This window comes from Rattus norvegicus, chromosome 1, assembly GCF_036323735.1.
Source record: "Rattus norvegicus strain BN/NHsdMcwi chromosome 1, GRCr8, whole genome shotgun sequence".
In the NCBI taxonomy this organism is placed as follows: Eukaryota; Metazoa; Chordata; class Mammalia; order Rodentia; family Muridae; genus Rattus; species Rattus norvegicus.
Genome location: NC_086019.1, coordinates 56,535,792 through 56,558,733, shown reverse-complemented (window position 1 = coordinate 56,558,733; position 22,942 = coordinate 56,535,792). Strand labels below are relative to the sequence as shown.

Sequence of the window (22,942 nt, the reverse complement as noted above, 5' to 3'; positions counted from 1 at the left end):
CCAGGACCTCCATTGCTGATGGTCCTCCACTGTCTCAGTACCTTAACTAACACAGGACCTCCACTGTTGAAGCACCTCCACTGTCCTAGGATGTCCACTATTGCAGACAACCTCAGTCTTAAGTACCTCCATTTTTGAAGGACCTCCATGGTGCAGGACCCCCACTCTTAGAGTGCCTCCATTGTTGTAGCACCTCCACTGTCCCAGCCTCATCTCCACTGTCTCAGGACCCATATTATTGCAGGATCTCCAATGTTGCTGGACTTCTACTGTTGCAGTACCTCCACTGTTGCAGGACCTACACCGTAGCAGGATCTGCACTGTTGCACCAATTCTACTTTCACATTTTGTTGACATTGCTGGTTATTAGATTTGAGTCTTAATGGAATGGGATATTACTTTTGAAAACACAGGAATTTTTTCTGCATCACATGTGATTGATGACCACATATTCTAGGACTGATATCCCCTGGAAGATTCCATGAGCCCTTAGTCCACCAGTCTTCACCTGGTCAGAGGTGTTGTGTTTTGGGAGAAGTTGAATCCAGGTTAAGGGATGGGATCAGCAGGACACAGTTCTGTAGAGTGGGCTACATATCAGTCATAGTGAGTCCCCTCTGGGATGAGTAGAAATCCAGAACTGAGAAAATGCTATTACAGGACCTCCATTGTCTAAACACCTCCACTATTTCAGAACCTCCACTGTCCATACATCAACCAGCTCCACTGTCCCAGAGCCTGAGATGTTGAAGAATCTCCACTGTCACAGGACCTCCATTGCTGCAGGACCTCCACTGTCACAGGACCTCCAATGACTCAGCAACTACACTTTTGTAGGACCAGCATTGGCACAGGATATGCACTGTTGGTAAGCCCTCCACTAGCCTATAACCTCCACTGTCCCAGAACTTCCACTGTTGTAGCACTACCAGGGTCAAAGCAACTACAGTGTTTCAGGACATCAACTGAAGCAGGACCTCTAATGATGCTGCACCTTCACTGTCACAGGATCTCTACATTTACAGGAATACCACTGTGTCAGCAATTACAATTTTGCAGGACCTCAGTTGTCACAGGACCACCGCTGTAGCCAAATCTTCAATTGTGCAGCATCTCCACTGTAGGTAGAATGACCTCCCCTATCGCAGTGCCTCCACTTTCAAAGGACCTTCACTGTCACAGAACCTGCACTATTTCAGTGCCTCCACTGTTACAGGACCTACCTCTTCACAGGATCTGCACTATTGCAGCAACTCTAATTACACTTTTTCAAAGGCATTACCAGTTATTAGATTTGAGGATGAATGGAATGTAATGTTACTTTTGAAAACATAAGAATTTGTCCTGTATCATTTGTGATTAATGGCCACATGTGCTAGGACCAGTAACCTATGGAAGATTCCCTGATCTGATAGCTCTGTAGCCCTCATCTTGTTGAAGCTGTTGTGCTTAGAGGGTCATACAGTTCAGGTGAAGGGATTGGATCAGCAAGACAACTCTGTGGAGTGGAGTACAATTAAGTCGTATTGAGTCCCAGCTGGGAAAAGGAGAAATCCACAAGGCGGAGAAAGCTTGTGGTGGAGGAAGAATCGTGAAGTACTTAGAGAGTATAAGAAGGTAAGAATTGTGGGGAAATGGAAAACAGAGCCAAAGGAAGAATGACCACAAAGCAAAGTGGGAGGGGTAAAGCACAAAGGTACCTCGGTTGTGCCTTCTGCTTGTTCTCGGGGTGCTCTCGCCATGCCTCATTTCTGAGAGAACACTGTTCTGCCTCATGTAAGGTTTCTTTCTTGATGTAAAGCAGAAACACAACTTGAGGGATTCTCTCATCTTCTTGGTCCATCCTTTAAGTCCTCTGGGAAGGCCCCAGCTGGGGAAAGGCCTGCTCTCAGCTGACAAACACCTGGAGAATAGGTTGTCCTTTATGTTCTAATTGGTGCTGCTCTTGTAAGTGTGTCTGCTTGCTGAGTAAATGCAGGGGAAACCTCTGTCATGTATATATGCTTTGTCCAGTGTGGCTGTCATCGGAAGTGTCCTGGAGAGAAGGGCAGTCCAGTGACTCTTCTGCTTCCTTTTGACTAGCCTCATTATTATAGGCAGACATTAGACCCTTGGAAGATGAGGAGACCAATGTGTCTATGGTGTTCTCACTTCTACTTCTCTTTAGTCCTAGAGGGAAATCAGTGCCATCACCAGGGGTAGGGAATGTTGCCATAACTGGACAAACTTGCTGACCTTGGGATCTGCAGCAATGCCCATAGAGAGCCTGCCCTTACAGTAAGCAATGGGATGCCACGGTCTGGTAATATTTTCTTTGATGTATCTATAATATCTTAGGCTCGAAGCCCAAAATATCCAATTGCTTCCACATTAGCAGTGTCTGGCGTGAGGGGGATCAGTTCCTCCAAGGATTTGGGAACCACTTCCACTCTTCATTGACCAGGGGTACATCACTACTTCTATGACTATCAACCCATATCTGGGGTTGACTGCCATTAAGATGCTACACAGATCTCCAGCTCTTCGGACATCCCACAGTGGGCAGGATACACACCGGCCACAACATGTCTTCTCACCTTTTTATAACAACTGAGTCAAATCCTACAACAGTGAAATATAAGCCTACTCCTTAACTCAAATATTGTTCTTTGTTCCATTACAATGTTTGCCTAGGATGTAATAACAGGCATCAAAATTGTAAACACCGTAGTGCCAGCTCATCGTTTTCTCAGGTTCAACTTTGCTAGGAAAGGCCAAAGTTGATGATTTTGACTTTTCCGTTCTTGTGTAACAAAATATCACTCGATTTCAAGTCTCTGTGAACTACACCGTGCCCATCACAGTATATCGAGTCTGCTAATATTTGCCTAAATATTTCCCTGACCTTGTCTTCCTCGAGGTGGCAAGACTTTCAGATGAATTTGTAAAGCTATAGAATTTCAACCAGCTCCATGAGAAGGTATAGATGTGTCTCAGACTCAATTACCTGGTGAAGCAATATGATATTGGTGTGGATGAATATCTTCATTATATTGGCCATGCTCTTGTCTGACTGGCACCCTTGCTGCTTCTTTGCATGCACTTTGATAACCACAGTAGCAGGACTTTCACTGTCCCAGTCACTGCACTATCCTAAGACCTCCCTTGTCACAGGACCTCCACTGTGGTAGTACCGCAGCTGTCAGGAAACTCCACAGTCTCATTACCTCCAAACTGCAAGATCTCTACTGGCACAGGAATTGTACTGCCCCTGGACTTCCACTGTCACAGCACTTCAACTGTTACAAGGACCTCTACTGTTGTAAGACCTCCTATATCACAGCACCTCCACGGTGACAAGGACCTGCATTGTCAAAAGACCTCCAGTGTCTCAGCCCCTCCACTGACTCAGGACTTTCAAATTGCAGGAACTCTACTAGCACAGGTCATCCACAGTTGCAGTTCCTCAACTGTTATAAGGACCTCCATTTTTGCAGAACCTTCAGTGTCCCTGCACCTTCACAGTCTCAGCAACGCCAACTTGCAGGACCTCTACTAGCACAGGATGTCCACAGTAGGTATACTTACACTGTTGCATTACCTCAATTGTTGCAGGACCTCCGATGTGGTAGGACATCCACATTTTCCGCAGCTAGACTTTTGCAGGACCTCTACTGGCCCAAAAAAATTCCTCTGTTCTGGACCTCCACTGACAGTGCAAATGCACTGTCTCAGGACCTCCACTGTTGCAAGACCTCCAATGTTGAAGGATGTCCATTGTTTTAGGACATTCCCTGTCAAAGAACCTCAACTGACACACAACCTCTGCATTTGTAGGATTTTCACTGTCCTAGAAAACCAAGTATTGCAGGAATTATAAACTTGGAGCAACTGCATTGTATTAGGACATTTACTCTTGCAGGACCTGCAGTGTGGTTGCACCTCCATTTTAGCCAGGTCTCAACTGTACCAGGCTCATCTCTGCTGAATCAGCTCCTCCAACACTGCAGAACATCCAATATTTCAGGTCCTCAAACATCCCAGGACCCCAATTGATGAAGGACTTCCAATGTTGCAGGACCACAATAGTCACAGGTCCTCCACTGTCCCATCACTTTTATTTCTCCCAGCACCTCCACTCTCACATGGCCTACAATGTTGCCTAACCTCCAATGCCTGAGCAACTACACTGTCTCAGGACCTCGATTGTTCCAGAACCTCCAATGGTGCAGGACCTCCACTGTCACCAGATCTCCACTGTCTCAGAACATCCACTCTATCACCGACTAGACTTTTGTAGAACCTCTCCTGGCATAGCATCTCCATTGTTGCCAGCCTTACATTGTCTCAAACCCTCCACTATCACAGGAGTGCCACTGTTGTAGAACCTCCACCGTCACAGACCTCCACTGTTGGAGGACCTCCCCTGTCTAAACACATCCACTATTGCAGGACCTCCACTGTCTAAGGAATTCCGCTGTTCCAGGACATCCACTCTTGCAGCACCTGCATTGTCTCTGGACTTCCACTGTACCAGTCCCATCTCCAATGTCTCAGGACCTCCACTCTTACAGGACCTCCAATGTTCACAACCTCAAATACAAAACTGCACTATCCCAGTGCCTCCACAGTTGCAGGCCCCAAACTGTCTCAGGATCTGCACTGTTTCATTAATTCCCCTGTCCCTTTTTTGAAAGCATTGCTGGTTATTAGTTTTGAGGCTTAATGGAATGTGATGGTATTTTTGAAAAAATAACAATTTTTCCTGCACATCTTGTGACTAATTACCAGATGTGCTAGGATCAGTTGCCCCTAGAGTTGTGCACGAGCCCACAGCCCTCTAGACCTCGCCTTGTGGCAGCTGTTTTGTTTCGGGGGTGTTACAGTCCAGGTGAAGGCATGGGGTCAGCAGGACAACTCTGTAGTCCGGGGTACACATCAGTCACATTGAGTCCTTGCTGGGAAAAGGAGAAATCCAGAATAGGGAGAAGGCATGGGGAGGAGGAAGAAACAGACAGTACTTACAGAAGTTAAAACGGAAACTATTTGCAGAAATGGAAATCAGAGACACAGGAGGAATCAGCACAGAGCAAACTGGGCAGGACAAGGCACAAAGGTACCTGGGCTGTGCCTGCCTGCTGCTTGTTCTTTGGATGCTGTGTCTATCCCTCATTTCTCAGGACAGACACTGTCCTGTCCCAGGGGAGTTTTCTTGCATGATCGAACAAAAGAACACTGCTTCATTTGGATATTCCTAATTTCTTAGACCATCTCTTAAATCCTCTGGGCCAGGCCATGCTGGGGACATACTTGCCTACTCCAGAGGCACAGAGAGATAAAAGCAAAGGGTAATCATCATAGTGTTGGTTCTGTATTTGCCCTATATCAACTTGGTTCATAAGGCCAAAGACCATGACTTTGACTTTTCCTTTCTTGTCCAAGAAAATATCATGTATTGTCTTCTGTGTTGTCATTACTGCTTCTGTTCTCCCTGAGACTGCTTGTTGACTGAAGGCAGCAGACACTCTAGCATGTATTCTTTGTCCTGCATGGGTGTCATCTGGAGTGCCTGGAGGAGAAGGCCAGTCTCAGTGGTTCTTAATCCTCTATGACTAGTGTTTTGGACATAGGCAGAAACGAGGCCAGGGGGGATGACAAGTCCAATGTGCCAATGGTGGGTTGGTTTCCACTCTAAAGTCCTAGTGGGAAAGCAGCATAATCATAAGGGTAGGGAATGGAGCCAGTCTGAGACTGGTTGTGAAGCCAGGCACTTGGATAGCCTGCCCTTCCAGTAAGCAATTGGAGGCCATGGTCTGGTTATACTATCTTTAATATAAAGATTCTTTATATCTCGGGCTTAGAACTGAATATATTTTATTACTTTCCTCCCATTCTTTGAAGCAGGATTGCGTTATTACATCTGTGATTGTCAGCTTATATCTGGGGTTTACTGTTAGTAATAGAAAATTATGATGGTTGACCATAAACATTGACAAAGAAGAGTTCAAGGGCACCAAAATTGTAAGCACCATAGTGCCGGTTTAGCATTTGCCCTGTTCAATTGGGGTACTATGGATAAAGTTGCTGATTGTGGCTTTTCCATTGAAATCCAACATTATATTATATGGCTTCAGGTAGCTGTGAAACATTGTGTGCCCATGGCAGTAGATCATCACTGCTGTTCTTTGCAAAATATTTTCCTGACCTTGTCCTGTTCTAGGTAGCCATACTTTTGGATGAATTTGGAAAGCTGTTGACCTTCAACAAGCTCCATGATGAGACATAATTTTGTTTTGCTCACAATGACTTGAAGAAGTGAGATCATGTTGAGGTGGTTACCCATTATCATTACTGCCATGGTCATTACTGGCTGGCTCATTGCTTCTACATTAGCAGGACTTTGATGTCCACTATGCAGCAACTCCACTGTGATAGATACTCTGCTGTCTAGGCAACTCCACTTTCTAAGGACTACAAATTTGAGGACATCTACTAGCACAGGATGTACACATTTGCTGGACTTTCACTGTTGCAGCAACTAAACTCTTAAGGGATGCCCACTGTTGCAGGTTTTCCAGTGTATCAGGCTGCCACTCTTGAAGGACCTTCACTATTGTAGGACCTCCACTGTTGAAGCACATCGATTATCTTACCAACTAGAATTTATAGGATGTCAATTGGCACAGAAAGTCCACTGTTGCATGACCTCCATTCTCACTGTAAATCTACTGTCTCAGGACCTCTACCTTTGTAGGACCTCCAGTGTTGAAGGATTTCCACTGTTGCATGTCCACCACTGTCACAGGACCTCCTCTGTCACAGGACTTCCACTCTTCCAGGCTCATCTCCACTGTCTCAGGACGTCTACTATATCTGTAGGACCTCCAATGTCGCAGGACCTCAACGGACACTGGACCTTCACTCTCCAATCACCTTAACTATCAAAGAACCTCCACTGTCTCAGGACCTTCACTGTTTCAGGGCCTCCAATGTTGGAGCAACTGAACTGCCTCAGGGGCAGGACCTCCAATGTTCCAGGACCTCCATTGTCACAGGGCCTCCACTGTCACAGGATATCAACTCTTTTAGACTTTTGCAGGACTTCTGCTGGCACGTGACCTCCATTTTTGAGGGTTCTCCATAGTTTCATTACTTTTACATTGACAGGAATACCATTCTTGCAGAACCTCCACTGTCCCAGGACCTCCAGTATTACGGACTTCCTCAGTCCAAGTAGCTCCATTATTGAAGGACATCTCTGGTTGCAGGACATCCACTTTTACAGTGCCTCCGTTGTTATAGGACACCCACTGTTCCAGCCTAATCTCCACTCTCTCATTATCTCCAATATTTTATGATTGCCAATAATGGTGGACTTCCATTGTTACAGTAATTCCACTATCTCTGTGCCTACATTGTTTCAGGACCTACACTGACTCATGATAGGCACAGCTGCATCAAGTTCACTTTCAATTTTTATTGACATTGCTAGTTATTATATTTCACCCTTACTGGAATGTGATGTTACGTTTGAAAGCCCAAGAATTTGTTTTTTTAGCACATGTGACTGATTTCCACATGTTCTAGGACTGTTATCCCCTGGAAGATCACAATAGCTCATATCCCTCTATTCCTCACCTTGTGGGAGCTGTTGCCTTTCAGAGGGTAATGCAATTCAGGTGAAAGGATAGGATCAGCAAGTGATAACTTTGTAGAGTGGGGTATACATCAGTCACATTGAGTTCCTGATGGGAAGAGGAGAAATCCAGAACAGGAATAACCCTTGGCATAGAGGAAGAATCAAAAAGTACTTACAGAAGGTAAGAAGGTACCAATTTTAAAGAAATGGAAATGATAGAGGAAGAACCAGCACAGAGCCAACTGAGTAAGATAAAGCACCAAGGTACCTGGGCTGTACCTGGTCCTTGTTCTCTGCATGCTATCCTTATTCGTTCTTTTTGGGGAGACTCTGTCCTGCCTCTTGTGAAGTTTCTTTCTGGGTGTAAAGCCATAACAAAGGTTCATCAGGGAACTTCCCCCATTTCTTCCTCCATCTCTTAAAGCCTCTGCTCCGACACCAGCTGGTGAATATCTTGCACTCTTCTGAAGCACAGACAGAGAATATGTTGTTTTTTCTGTTCTCATTGATGCTGCTCTTCTCCCTGAAGCTGCTCATTCAGTAAATGTGGGAGACAGTGTCTTTTGTCCAGTGTTGGTGTCATCTGGAGTGGCCTGAAGAGAAGGCCAGTCCCACTGGGTCTTCTGCCTACTCTATAACAAGAATTTTGGATAAAAACAGAAGTTAGACCATTGGAAGATGACGAAACTAATGTGCTGATGGTGGGCTGGCTTCTGCTCTTCTTTATTCCTAGAGGGAAAGCAGCAGCAGCATCAATGTTAGGGAATGGTGCCATAACTGTTCTCACTAGGTGACACTGTGTTGTGCAGCCATGTCCCTTGATAGCCTGCCCTTGCAGTAAGCAATAGGATGCCATGGTCTTGATATACTTTTTTTGGTACCTGTAGTATCTAGGGCTTGGAACCAAATATATTGTATTGCTTCCACAATTGCAAGTTCTGTCCTGAGTGTGATCAGTTGCTCATAGGGATTTGGGAATGCTTTTCTGTCTCTCTTGAACTAGATTTGCATGATGGCGTCCATGACTGTCAGCCTGTATCCGGGGTTTACTCTCATTAAGAACTTATGCAGGTCATCCAGCTCTTCTCATATCCCACAGGGGGCAGGATTCACACAGGCTACAACCTGACTTCTCAGCCCTTTTATGACTAGTCAAATGAAACCTCTGACTACCATGAAATGTAAGACTACTCATGTCTTCCCTGTGTCATTCTTTGGACTATCATAAAATTTGCCTAGATAGAGCTCCACGGCAGCAAAAGGTAATCATCATAGTGTCAGTTCTCTATTTGCCCTATATCAACTTGGTTCATAAAGCCAAAGACCATGACTTTGACTTTTCCTTTCTTGTCCAAGAAAATATCATGTGTTTTGAGGTTTCTTTGAACTATTATGTGACTATGGCAGTAGTTCATGTCTGATAGTATTTACCTAAATGTTTCCCTGGTTTTGTTCTCCACCAACTGGCCAGCTGTTCAGACGTGTCTGTAAAACTGGTGACCTTCAAGTAGCGTCACGACAAGGTATTGTCTTGTTTCAGACTCAATTACTTGGAGTAGTGAAATGATGTTGGAATGGTCAAAAATCATCAGTACATGTGCCATCTTCATTACTGGCTGTCACCCTTGCTTCTTCTTTACCAGCACTTTGACAGCCACTGTAGCAGGACATCCACTGTTCCAGTATGGTAATGACCCAGCACCTTCACTATCACCGTTCTTCCACTCTTGCAGGACCTCCACTCTTGCAGGACCTCCACTCTTGCAGCACCTGCATTTAGTCAGGACCTCCACTGTACCAGTCCCATCTCCATTTTCCCAGGAACTCTACTCATGCTGGTCCTCCAATGTTGCCTGACCTCCAATGTAAAAGTACCTGCACTATCTCATTGCCTCCAGTATTGCAGGACCAACATTGTCACAGGATCCACACTGTTTACTAAGTCCACCATCACTGTTTTGAAGGAATTGCTGGTTATTATTTTTGAGGCGTAATGGAATGTGATGTTACTTCTGAAAACTTAAGAATTTGTTCTTCAGCTCTTGTGATTAATTGCCAGATATGTTAGGAACAGTTGCCTCTGGAAGATTCCATTAGCCCATAGTAGGCCTCTAGGCCTGACCTTGTGGGAGCTGTTGTATTTTGGGGTGCTCTAAGTACAGATGAAGGCATGGGGTCAGCAGGACAAGTCTGTAGAGTGTGGTACACATCAGTCATATTTAATGCCTGCTGGGAACTAGAGAAATATAGAACAGCAAGAGGGCTTGGCATAGACCAAGAATCATATAGTACTTACAGAAGTTAAAAAGGAAACAATTTTGAACAAATGGAAATCAGAGACACAGGAGGACCCTCATAGAGTAAATTGGGTAGGACTTAGCACAAAGGTACCTGGGTTGTGCCTGCAACTTGTTCTCTGGATGCTCTAACTGTGCTTCATTTCTCAAAAGAGACAAGGTGTTCTGCCTCAGGTGAGATTTCTTTCTTGATGAAGAGCAGCAACACATTTCATCAGGACATTTTTTTTTATTTCTTGTTCCATCCTTAAAGCCTTTTGGATGGCCACTACTGGGGACAGTGTTGCCCTCTCCTTAGGCACAGAGGAATAATAGGTTGTCTTCTGTGTTCTCATTGCTGCTTCTTTTCACCCTAAGGCTGCTTGTTGACTGAAGGCAGAAGACACCCTGGCATGTATGTTTTGTCCAGTGCAGGTGTCCTCTGGAGTGGCCTGAAGAGAAGGCCAGTCTCAGTGGTTCTTCTGAATCCTCTATGACTAGAATTATGGACATAGGCATAAACAAGGCTATGGGAGATGACAAGTCCAACGTGCCAATGGTGGGTTGGTTTCCACTTCTCTGCAGTCCAGGCCTAGTGCGGAAGTAGCATACTCATCAAGGGTAGGGAATGGAGCCATAACTGGAGTAACTGTCTGAGGCTGGTTGTGAAGCCAGGCACCTGGATAGCCTGTCCTTACAGTAATCAGTTGAATGCCATGATCTGCTTAGACTTTCTTTGATATAAAGGAACATTATGTCTTGTGTTTTGAATGGAACATATTGCATTACGTCCAAAATTCCAGGGTGTGGCTTGAGAGGTATCATTTCCTCATAGGGATTTGGGAAATGCTCCCATTCTTCTTTGAAGCAGGGGTGCATTATCATGTCTATGATGGATATATCTGGGTTTGACTGTCATTAAGTTGCTAAGCAGGTCATCTAGCTCTCTTGACACCCAACAGTGGTCAAGATACACACCTGCCACATGTCTTCTCAACTCGTGTATGAAAATAGAGGCAACATTTCCAACTACCTTAAAATGTAAGACTCTAGCATTCATATGTGGTTCTTTGAACCATCATAAATTTATCCTAGGAAGAGTTCATGGGCATCAAAAGTGTTAGCACCATTGTAAAGGTTCAGCATTTGCTCTGATTGTCTTGGGTACTAAGGTCAAAGTCAATGATTTTGGCTTTTTGTTTCTTATCCAACATATTATTTGTTTGTCCTGTGATTATTCTGTGCCCCTGAGAGTAGATCCAGGCTGTTAATATTTGCATAAACTTTGCCAGGCCTTGTCCTTCACTATGTAGCTATACTTTGAGATACATTTGTAAAGATGTTGAACCTCACCCAGCTCCATGACAAGGTATCCACTTGTTTTGGTCTCAATAACTTGTAGATGATGTTGGGGTAGATAAACACAATTGTTGTCATTGCCATGGTCATTACTGGATGGCATAAGTGCTTCTTCCTCACAAGGACTTGGAGGCCACTGTATCAGAACATCCACTGTCTTAGCACCTGCTTTTTCCCAACACATCCACTGTACTGTCTGTCCAAGCCTATGTTTTGTTGCCTTGCCCCTGAACTTCCTGCCATTGCAGAAGGAAGTAGGATGACATGGTCTGGTTAATATATTGTCTGGTTGAAGTGTCCTTAGTTTCTAGGGCTTGGAATCCAATGTATTCCATTGCTTTTTCACATTAGCAGGGTCTGGCCTGAGGGGGATCAGTTGCTCATAGGGATTTGGGAACTGCTTCTAGTCTTAGTTGAACTAGGGTTGCATCATGACCACAATGACTGTTGGCCTATATTTATGGTTGACTATCTTTAAGAGGCTAAGTAGGTCCTCCAGCTCTTCTGACACCCCACCAGAGGCAGCATATACCTCTTTTACAGCCTGTCTTCTCAGCTCCAAAATTAAGAGAGAATCAAATGGAAACTTTCTGACTGCCAAAAATTATAAAATTCCACCCAAGGTCCATATTTTGTTCTTTGGAACATAAGAAAATTTTTCAACGAAGAGTTCAGGGACACCAAAAGTATAAGTATCGCAGTGCTGGTTCAGCATTTCCCCTGGGTAGAATGAGGTACTAGGCCAAAGTTCATAATCTTGACTTTTCAATTGATATACAAACCAGCACTCTTTGGCTTCACGTCCCTGTGAAGTATTGTTTGCCCGTAGAAGTGGCTCATCACAGCTATTATTTGCACAATATTTCCCTAGCCTTGACTTGCTCTAGGTAGGCATATTTTGGCACACAGTAAGCAAGATGATCTCCTGGTTTGATTATGCATTGTAATATCTTAGACTCAGAATCCATTATGGTGCAGTTCTTCCACAAATGCAGGGTCTAGCCTGACAGAGCTCAGTCCTTCATAGAGATTTGGGAAAGACTTTCAGTCTTCCTTTAACCAGGGGTACATCATCCCATCTGTGACTGTCAACCTATATTTCATGTTGACTATCATTAGGAGGCTAAGAGGTCCTCCATCTCTTCTGACACCCCGCAGGGGTTAGGATACATACATGCCACAATGGTCTTCTCAATTGTAGTATGAATACAGAGTAAGATCTGACTTTTTTAACTACCATGAAATGTAAAACTCAGGTCCATTTGTCATTCTGTGGACTATCATAAAGTTGCTGAGGAAGAGTTCAGGAGCTCCAAAAGAGAAAGCACCACAGTGCCACTTCAGCATTGCCCTGGTTCAACTAGGGTTCTAAGGCAAAAGTCTATGATTTTGACTTCTCCATTTATGTCCAATGGTAAAATTATCAGGTTTCTGTTCCCTGTGCACTATACCCTGGTCATTTCATTAGCTCACAGTTATGATTATTTGCCTAAATATTTCCCTGCCTTTGTCCTCCCCTAGGTGGTCCCATTTTCAGGTGCTTTGGTAAAGCTGTTGTCCTTCAACAAGTTCTTACTTGCAGAAGTGAGATGCTGTTCAGGTGGTCGACCATCATTGTCTCTGCCTTGGTCATGAGTGTCAGGCACCATTGCTTCTTTAGAAGCTGTTCGATTGCTCTGGGGCTGCCACTGAGTCGAAGGCGTTGCTCCTGTGTCCCATGGTCCTTAAGACTTTGTATTGAGAGTGGAATTTTCCCTCATCAGAAATTCTGCTGAGGGCTAGGGTGTGGGGTCTGCTCTTTACTATGTGTAAGCATTGTAGCTAAAGATACTACAAATATAACCTACAAATAACTTAAAAGTATAGAATAAAAATAGTGGAAAAGATGTAGGGAAACTGAAGCTAAATTCACAGCATGTGTTTACTAAAATGACCAAAATGTCTTTGGGATTGCAATTTATTCTTTTATTTGTTTTTGTTTTACTTTTTGTTTTTGTTTTTTTCTTTGTTTTTTGGCTCTCTCAAGAGGGCAACCCTGTAGTGCAATAGATCACATATTCAGATGATGTCAGGTGAAATAGTCATTGGCCACATAAAGGCTAAAGCCTGTGTTTGGGCAATGGAAGGAAAGACACAGCAGAACTTTTTGGGGAATGGAGAGAAAGAAGAATAGAGGCGGAAGATTCGGGCAAGAAGAAGATGGGGGAGAAAGAGGTTGAAAATGGAGCAGGCACACGTGGCTTGCAGGAGCCACAAGTAGGTAGAGATTTTATAAATGGGCAATAGAGTAGTGTAGTGGTAGATTTGTCTAATCTAAGCACTCAGCTTATAATTATATAATTGAGTTTTCTGTTTTTGCATGGGCCTTTTGGCGTTGGAGATTTACCCCTATAAATCTGGCTAGTAGAAGCTTCTTGGGTTTTCATTACAAAAGACTAAGGCAAATCCTGTGAGAGGAGCATTGGCCAGCCTTCTGCAGGTCGGGGAGATGGGGTGGATGAGATAAGAAACGCAAGCAGCAGTCCAGGCATTTCAGATTAAAGTTGTTTGGTTAGAGTAGCAAACTAGGAGCAGGAACCAGGCAAGATGGATGCATAGACCTGGCCATGTGGGTTGAGCATTACCACTGATACCAGAGCATAGCAGGAATTTGCATTCCTGTGTTCTCATTGCTGTTGTGTTCTCTCTGAGGATGATTGTTGAATGAATTCAGGCGACACTGCTGCTGTGGATGTATGTTTGTCCAGTGTGGGTGTAATCTGGTGTGGCCTCAAGAAACAAAGGGCAGCCCCAGTGACTCTTCTGCCTACTTTTTGACCAGATTGTGGTCAAAGGAAGTCACTAGACCATTGGATGATGATGAGGCCTGTGCGTATAGGGCGAGGTAGCTACCACTCCTCTACAGCCCAACAGGAATGCATCATCACCATCAAGGAAAGGGAATAACTGGACTCAATGTGTGAGCCTCCATTGTTCAGCCTTGCACCTGGAGAACTTGCCTGTACAGTAAGCCACATGATCCCATGGTTTTATTTTATATTACAATATCTTAGGCTCTGAACCCAGTATGTTCTATTTCTTCCACAATTGCAGGGTCTAGCCTGACAGAGCTCAGTCCTTCATAGGGATTTGGGAAAGCCTTTCAGTCTTCCTTTAACCAGGGGTACATCATCACATCTGTGACTCTCAACCTATATTTCGTATTGACTATCATTAAGAGGCCAAGAGGTCCTATATCTCTTTTGACACCCCACAAAGGTTTGGATACATACTTGCCACAAACGGTCTTCAAAACTGTAGTATGAAGACAGAGTAAAATCTGACTTTTTTAATCTACCATTAAATGTAAAACTATGGTCCATATGTCATTCTGTGGACTATCATAAAGTTTGCTGAGGAAGAGTTCAGGAGCTCCAAAAGAGAAAGGACCACAGTGCCAGTTCAGCATTGCCCTGGTTCCACTTGAGTTCTAAGGTGAAAGTCGATGATTTTGACATTTCCATTTATGTCCATCATAAACTTATCAGGTTTAGATTCCCTGTGTACTATACCCTGGTCATGGCATTAGCTCACAGTTGCAATTATTTGCCTAAATATTTTTTGCCCTTGTCCTCCTCTAGGTGGCCCCATTTTCAGGTGTTTTGGTAAAGCTGTTGTCCTTCCACAAGCTCTTACTTGTAGAAGTGAGATGCTGTTCAGGTAGTCAACCATCATCATTGTCTCTGCCTTGGTCATGAGTGACAGGCACCATTGCTTCTTTAGAAGCAGTTCCATGGCCATGGGTCTGCCACTGAGGCAAAGGCGTTGCTCCTGCGTCCCCTGGGCTTTAAGACTTTGTTTTGAGAGTGGAAGTGTCCCTCATCAGAAATTTGCCTGGGGCTTGGGTGTGGGAACTCCTCCTTACTATGTGGAATCATTGTAGCTAAGAATACTACAAATATTCCCTAGAAATAACTTAAAATTATAGAATAAAAATGATGAAAAAGATGTAGAGAAACTGAAGCTACAATCACTGCATGTGTTAACTAAAACTGAGCAAAATGTCTTGTGGACTGCAGTTTTTTGTTTTGTTTTTCTTGCTCTCTCAAGAGGGCAACTCTGTAGTGCAATAGATCACATATTCAGGTGATGTCATGGGAAATAGTAATTGGCCAAATAAAGGCTACAGCCAGTGTTTGGGCTATGGAAGGAAAAGATAGAGCTGAATGTTTTGGGGTAGGGAGAGAAAGAAGAATAGAGACGGAATATTCGGGCAAGAAGAAGATGGGGGAGGAAGAGGTTGAAAATGGAGCAGCCCCATGTGTCTTGCACGAGCCACAAGAAGGTAGAGATGTCATAAATGGGCAATAGAGTAGTGTCGTGGTGTATTTGTCTGATCTAAGCACTCAGCTTGTAGATATATTACTGAGTTTTCTGGTCTTTGCATGGGCCTTTTGGGGTTGGAGATTTACCCCTATAAATCTGGCTAGTATAAGCCTCTAGGGTTTTCATTACAAAAGACTAACGCAAGTCCTGTGAGAGGAGCATTATCCAACCTTCTGCAGGTCAGCCAGAGGTGGTGGATGGGATGAGAAATGCAAGCAGTAGTCCAAGCATTTCAGATTAAAGGTGTTTGGTTAGAGTAGCAAACTAGCAGCAGGGACCAGGACAAGATGGCTGCATAGAGCTAGCCAGGTGGGGTGAGAAACACCACTACTACCAGAGCATAGCAGGAATTTGCATTCCTGTGTTCTCATTGCTGCTGTTGTTCTCACTGAAGCTGATTATTCAGTGAATTCAGGCGACACTGCTGGCATGGATGTATGTTTGTCCAGTGTGGGTCTCATCTGAAGTGGCCGGAAGAAGAGAAGAACAGCCCTCTTCGCTCTTCTGCCTTCTCTTTGGCAAGATAATGGCCAAAGGTAAACACAAGGCCATTGGAGGATGTGGAGACCAGTGTGACTAGGGTGGGGTAGCTTCCACTCCTCTTCAGCTCAAAGGTAATGCATCGTATACATCAAGGGTAGGGAATAACTGGATTCGATGTGTGAGCCTCTGTTGTTCTGCCCTGCACCTGGAGAACTTGCCTGTACAGTAAGCCACATGATCCCATGGTTTGATTATATGTTGTGATATCTTAGGCTCTGTACCCAGTATGTTCTATTTCTTCCACAATTGCAGGGTCTAGCCTGACAGAGCTCAGTCCTTCATAGGGATTTGGGAAAGCCTTTCAATCTTCCTTTAACCAGGGGTACATCATCACATCTGTGACTGTCAAACTATATTTCGTGTTGACTATCATTAAGAGGCCAAGAGGTCCTACATCTCTTCTGACACCCCACAGAGGTTAGGATACATACTTGCCACAACCGGTCTTCAAAACTGTAGTATGAAGACAGAGTAAAATCTGACTTTTTTTAATCTACCATTAAATGTAAAACTATGGTCCATATGTCATTCTGTGGACTATCATAAAGTTTGCTGAGGAAGAGTTCAGGAGCTCCAAAAGAGAAAGGACCACAGTGCCAGTTCAGCATTGCCCTGGTTCCACTTGATTTCTAAGGCAAAAGTCGATGATTTTGACTTTTCCAGTTATGTCCAACATAATCTTATCCAGTTTCAGTTCACTCGGTACTATACCGTGCTCATGGCATTAGCTCACAGTTGCTATTATTTGCCTAAATATTTCCCTGCCCTTGTCCTCCTCTAGGTGGCCCCATTTTCAGGTGTTTTGGTAAAGCTGTTGTCCTTCAATAAGCTCTTAATTGTGGAAGTAAGATGCTGTTCAGGTTGTTGACCATCATCATTGTTTCTGCCTTGGCCATGTGTGGCCTACACCAATGCTTCTTTACAAGCAGTTCGATGGCCATGGGACTGCTAGGGAGGCGATGATGTGATATCGGGACCTTGGCATTGCTCCTTAAGTCCTTAAGACTTTGTACTGAGTGTGGAAGTTTCCCTCCTCAGAGATTCTGCTGGGGCCTAGGGTTTGGGAAATCCTCCTTACTATGTGTAAGCATTGTAGCTAAAAATACTACAAATAATACCTAGAAGTAACTTTAAAAGTGTAGAATAAAAATAATGAAAAAGATGTTTGGAAACTGAAGCTATCGTCACTTCATGTGTTAACTAAAATGAGCAAAATGTCTTGTGGATTACTGTTTGAATTTTTTCCTCTCAAGAGGGCGGCCCTGTAGTGCAATAGATCACATATTCAGATGATGTCAATTGAAATAGTAATTAGCCATATAAAGGCTACAGCCTGTCATTGGGCAATGGAAGGAAAAGATAGAGCAGAATGTTTTGGGAAAGGGAGAGAAAGAATAGAGATGGATGATGCGGGCAAGAAGAAGAAGATGGGAGAGAAGAGGTGGAAAATGGAGCAGGCCCATGTGGCTTGCAGGAGCCACAAGTAGCTAGAGATTTCATAAATGGGCAATAGAGTAGTGTAGTGTTAGATTTGTCTAATCTAAGCACTCAGCTTGTACTTATATTATTGAGTTTTCTGTTTTTTGACTGGGACTTTTGGAGTTTGAGATTTACCACTATAAATCTGGCTAGTATAAGCTTCTGGGTTTTCATTTCAAAAGACTAAGGCAAGTCCTGTGAAAGGAGCATTATCCAACCTTCTGCAGGTCAGCCAGAGGTGGTGGATGCGATGAGAAATGCAAGCAGTAGTCCAGGCATTTCAGATTAAAGTTGTGTGGTTAGAGTAGCAAACTACCAGCAGGAACCAGGACAAGATGGCTGCATAGAGCTAGCCATGTGGGTTCAGGATAACCACTGATACCAGAGCATAGCAGGAATTTGCATGGGTTTAATTTAAAACTTCATGCAATAGAAGATGTTGCCTGTGGTAGTCAACAATCCACTAGGGAGTTAGGATTCTTGTCCTAGGGATGAGAGAATTAGATTCCTGAATGAGCAGAGATGAGTCAAGTGACTCCAGCACATGGGAATCTTAATCAAACACAGTGATAGACAGACCCAAATCAGGCTCTGAGTTCTCCTCTTGTAAAAAGAATCAGTATAATAAATGGATCCAGGCAGAGAGGGAGACTGAAGACTGCCTGCTTTTAATGAAGTTTGGTTTAGTTGTTGCTAATTTGGTGTAATTTTGTTTAAAGATAGAAGAGGACACAATTTTGGCCACAGTCACCTGGGGAATTCCTCCTGAGGTTCAGAGCTAACTCAGGGCAAATGGGCCCAGATTATCTGGGAGCTCCTGCTGTGCAGGGACAAACTGAGCTAACAGAAAAACTACAGCCTCCAAGGCAGACAGCAGAATTTGGATAAGGATGAAATCCTCTAGGAAAGTCTCAGTGTCTCACAGGATTCTCATATTCTCTCAAAAGAGGGTTAAATGTCCTGTCTTGGCAGATTAGAAAAGGCCCGAAAAAACTGTTTCTACTCTGCTTGTTTGGTTTAGTTCCCTCGTATGAGTATTTAATTTTCGAAATGTATGTGATTTTGAATTTTCTGGTTATTTTACTATTCCTCTGGGAAAGATGTCAACCTAAAAATCTTTCTGGTTACTGGCTAAAGCGCATGCTAATTTGGGAGAAAGACCTTATGTTTCTGCTTATAGGAAAAGTAATTAGGCACTGGACTCCTTCCAGGGTTCTCTGGGTCAGAAAGGGCAGATGAGCCCCCCTGAAGAACTAGAAAATTCAAGAGAACCAAGCAAGAAAGGTAAAGATTCCTTATGCCATTGTTCACAATGCATGAACGAAGACTTATGATTAGTTATTATTAAATTTGGCTCATAAAAAGACTATCTTTTCACATGCTTAAACAAAGAGCAGTATTTCATCTTGAGTAGTCAAGGTATTTCATGTTAAACTGGTTCACAATTGGCTTAGCAATCGAGCCTCAGGATGCAGAGTAACACAGCTGCATAGAGCTAGCCATAGGGACTGGGTGAAACTCTGATGCCTGTGTTTAGCCAGACTTAGTGTGGGGTTATTTTAAAAATTACATGTAACAAAAAGTGATTGAAAGAAACTAAAGTCAAAGTTAGGAAAATAGAATAAAAATTATGGAAAAGATATCAGGGAAAAAGCTAAAGTCAAAAATCCCAAGTAAAATTCAAACAAATAACCCACCTTGTATTCTGTTCAGAAAAGTCACGAAGCTCTCTAGAAGGAGACAAGACAGGATGCAGCTGTTGGGCTATCTCAGGCAAACTCTGCACCAGAGCACCTGTTCAAAGAGATTAGAACATCATTATTGTATCATGGATGTTTACTGGGAGAATGGAATGATTTCACAGCTGAGTTGTGGAATTCTATAGATCTATAAAATAACCTCTGCAGTGGATAATATAAAGTTATGAAATATCTTCCAGCTTCATTAATCAGAACTATAAATTTTCAATCTAGCCCATGGACGCTGATGGTAACTGTCGCTTCTGTTTCCGACCCGCAGAAAAGAGCGACTACACAGCGTTCTTTTCAAAGCGGTTTATTCAGGAACCTTACAACATGCAAACAGGAATCTTTCTTTTCTTTTCTTCTGTCTCCCTCCCAGCCCAGCCCCCGAGCACACTCCCTTATATCCTCCCTCAACTCCGCCTCCTCAGTCCAGACTGCATAATCTCAGTTCATAGGTCCACGTCACATGGCCTGATCTTGCATCATGGTGCACCTGCACAGCTCTCACAATGGACGTGGCTAGTTTCAGGTGTGTGAGGAAGTCAGATGCTAGTCACGAGACTTAGCTGCAGTCCCAGGCGCCATCTTGGGACTACCGCCACACCCGCTCCCCACAGGTAACTGTGATTTCAAGGTCATTTCCAATCATCTATGTTAAGTGTTTTGACTCAAGGAAACTGGCATTGCCATAGATGAAATCAGTAAAAGGCATATTTATTTCTTCTTTGCCACATAACTAGACAAATGTCAGTTCAAAAAGTTGCGATTATTTAGTGTACTTTTTTCATCTCAGTTACTTATGTATTTTTTCATTTATTTAAATTTCCATACATGTATACAGTAAAATATGGTCATATCCACCCTAACATCTGTCCTCCAACTTCTACAAGATTCCTCTCAGAATCACCCGATTGACTCTATAGCCCTGGTTGGTCTGGGACTTGCTGTGTAAATCAAATTAGCCTAGAACTCACAGAGGTCCACCTGAATCTGATCCTGGGCTTAAAAGTCAGCACCACTAAACCATTCCTCTGTGTGTGTGTGTGTGTGTGTGTGTGTGTGTGTGTGTGTGTGTGTGTGTGTGTGTACAGAAATACACATACACACATTTTTTGTATCCCAGTAAGCCCTATTAGTGCTAGTCATACATGCATACTGTGTGTACAGACATTCACTGGATTATCAGAGTCCTACCAGTGGCTTGTCCCCAAGGAAGAGTGAATTTCTATCAGCTGTTGTTAACTGCAGCTCCTCATTTGATGCAAGGGCTTATAAGTTCTTCTCCCACCCATGCACGATGTGCAAACAAATGACACAGCCACCTCCGTCACTTTACTCGGTTAACATATACTAATAAAATGTTATGGTATTTTCAAATTTATATGTACCTGTATTGTATATGTATAATGACACATTGTATATACTTGTAATGGCTATTCTTGGTTGTGAACTTGACTATATGTGGAATGAACTTCAATCCAGAATTGGAAAGCTCACCTTTGATCCTGATTTGAGGCTGGGAGACACAAATTTCTGAACTGAATCTTGGCATGGAGATCATGAGGCAAAGTGGCTGTGAATCTCAGGAGTTTAAGACAAGGAGATCTCTGAGTTCAAGGTCACCTAGGACAAAGCAAGTCCCAGTTCCAGCTGTGGTGGTACACACCTTTAATCTGGGACACACCTTCTGCTGGAGATTTATATAAGGACATTGGAAGAAGGAAGAGTCTCTCTTTCATCTGCCTGCCTGATTTGTAGGACTGAGCCACTGCTAGATCCTTGGACTCCTATCCATACCTGTTGCTGATCATTGTTGGGGAGTTGGACTATAGACTGCAAGTCATCAACCAATTGTCTTACTGTCCAGAGATTTCCCATAAGTTCTGTGTCTCTAAAGAACCCTGTATAAGACAATTCTCTTTTATAATATATAATTTCTATTGATAGATAATGTAATTTATTTTTTTATTCATAATATTATTATATTCATCCCTATGTTTATATGTAAATAAAACACAGGTTGTATGCCTATGAAACAGTAACACACTGCATACTTGATGACTGCTGTCTTTTCCCTACTCCCTACTGCAGGGGAGAAAATGGACCATTCTCATCAATGAAAAAGGTAAAATAAAATGTTAACTATTGGCTGGAAACACAGATGGTTTACACATAAAATTACATCTTCTTGATTGCTACTTTAGAAATTTATCTTCATTTCCTGAAGTCACTTTTTATGATACATTACTATATCAAATACTATCTCATAGTTTTTAAGGTAAGTTAATTTTATTCTTGGTACAAAAGTATACACATAGTGTTGTGCAACTTCCAGTAATATCCGGGTAGGGCTTCATGCACATGACTGTATGGTTTAATACTTCCCTATGTGATCCAAAGCTCTTTTGTTGTCATATTATGATCTCTAAGCAGAATATTTTTGATCCTGAAATTATATACAATACCTAACTTTTTCTAAAACACTTCATTAGCTCTCCATAGAATGCTATTTAAGTGTGTTTGACTGTTCGGTCCCAGGATATGAATTCCAGTAGAGCACTTTCTGGATAATATTTCCTTACAAAGTGCTGTTAACTGCTTCCTCCAAGAAGTTAATTTCTTGTCTTGAAATTTAAACCTTATGTTTAAATAGAAGATAGAGAAGGCAGATGCTGGATTATTTAGTACCAAGCTGGTTTTCTGTCCTGATATGGGTAAGGGCTAGTCACTTGAGGTGTTTCTCATTCCTTTGGATTTGTAGCTGTTTCAGACTTTATAAATAATCATTTTGAGTATTACAAGTCTATGGGCATTTTCTCACCAAATTGTCCATTTTTACAGGAGTATTTTTCTTACAAGTTTGGAACCATAAAATAGAAACTTTCCTAACTAGTCAAGCTACTAGGGTGTATGTGGGCAGGGTTTTGCACATTTCCTGCTGTGTGATTTAATTGTGCTGTTCTGACCATTTTTTTTGCATAGGCTGCTGGCCAGTATAAGCTGGAAATCTATGTTAAATCGTTGTCCAAGGAGGTATTGCAGATGTGGTCAGTATTTGTTTTAAAGGAAACAGTGAAAGGCATTCTTCACTCGAGCTTTGTGAAATAATGTGCAGATGCTTATGGCTGTGGATACTGTGTGGTGTGAGGAATGCTGTTGTGCACTGACAGTGTGGTGTGAGGAATGCTGCTGTGCACTGACTGTGTGGTGTGAGGAATGCTGTTGTGCACTGACTGTGTGGTGTGACGAATGCTGCTGTGCACTGACTGTGTGGTGTGACGAATGCTGCTGTGCACTGACTGTGTGGTGTGAGGAATGCAGCTGTGCACTGACTGTGTGGTGTGAGGAATGCTGCTGTGCACTGACTGTGTGATGTGAGGAATGCTGCTGTGCACTGACTCTGTGGTGTGAGGAATGCTGTGGTGCATTGACTTGCTGCCTTTTTTCTTTTCTCCCTACCCCTGCATCCTTCTGGTGGTTCAGGTTGGACAACTAGGTGCCCATGACCAAGTCCTCATTGTGGATGGATTTAGTCTATTTGGACATTCTCAGGAAAG

At 43.2% G+C, this 22,942-nt stretch overlaps 1 long non-coding RNA gene across 6 annotated transcripts in view; it reads left to right on the top strand.

The window, feature by feature from the left end:
- Positions 1 to 22,942, top strand: part of LOC134482762 (uncharacterized) — a 79,228-nt gene that overhangs the window by 50,760 nt on the left and 5,526 nt on the right. For 5 of the 6 annotated variants that reach the window (XR_010059321.1, XR_010059316.1, XR_010059307.1 and 2 more), the window contains one exon: positions 1 to 22,942. This exon is cut by the window's left edge and continues 22,801 nt beyond it. This is a non-coding gene — a long non-coding RNA (uncharacterized LOC134482762). The other variant, XR_010059318.1, reaches the window with a different exon arrangement.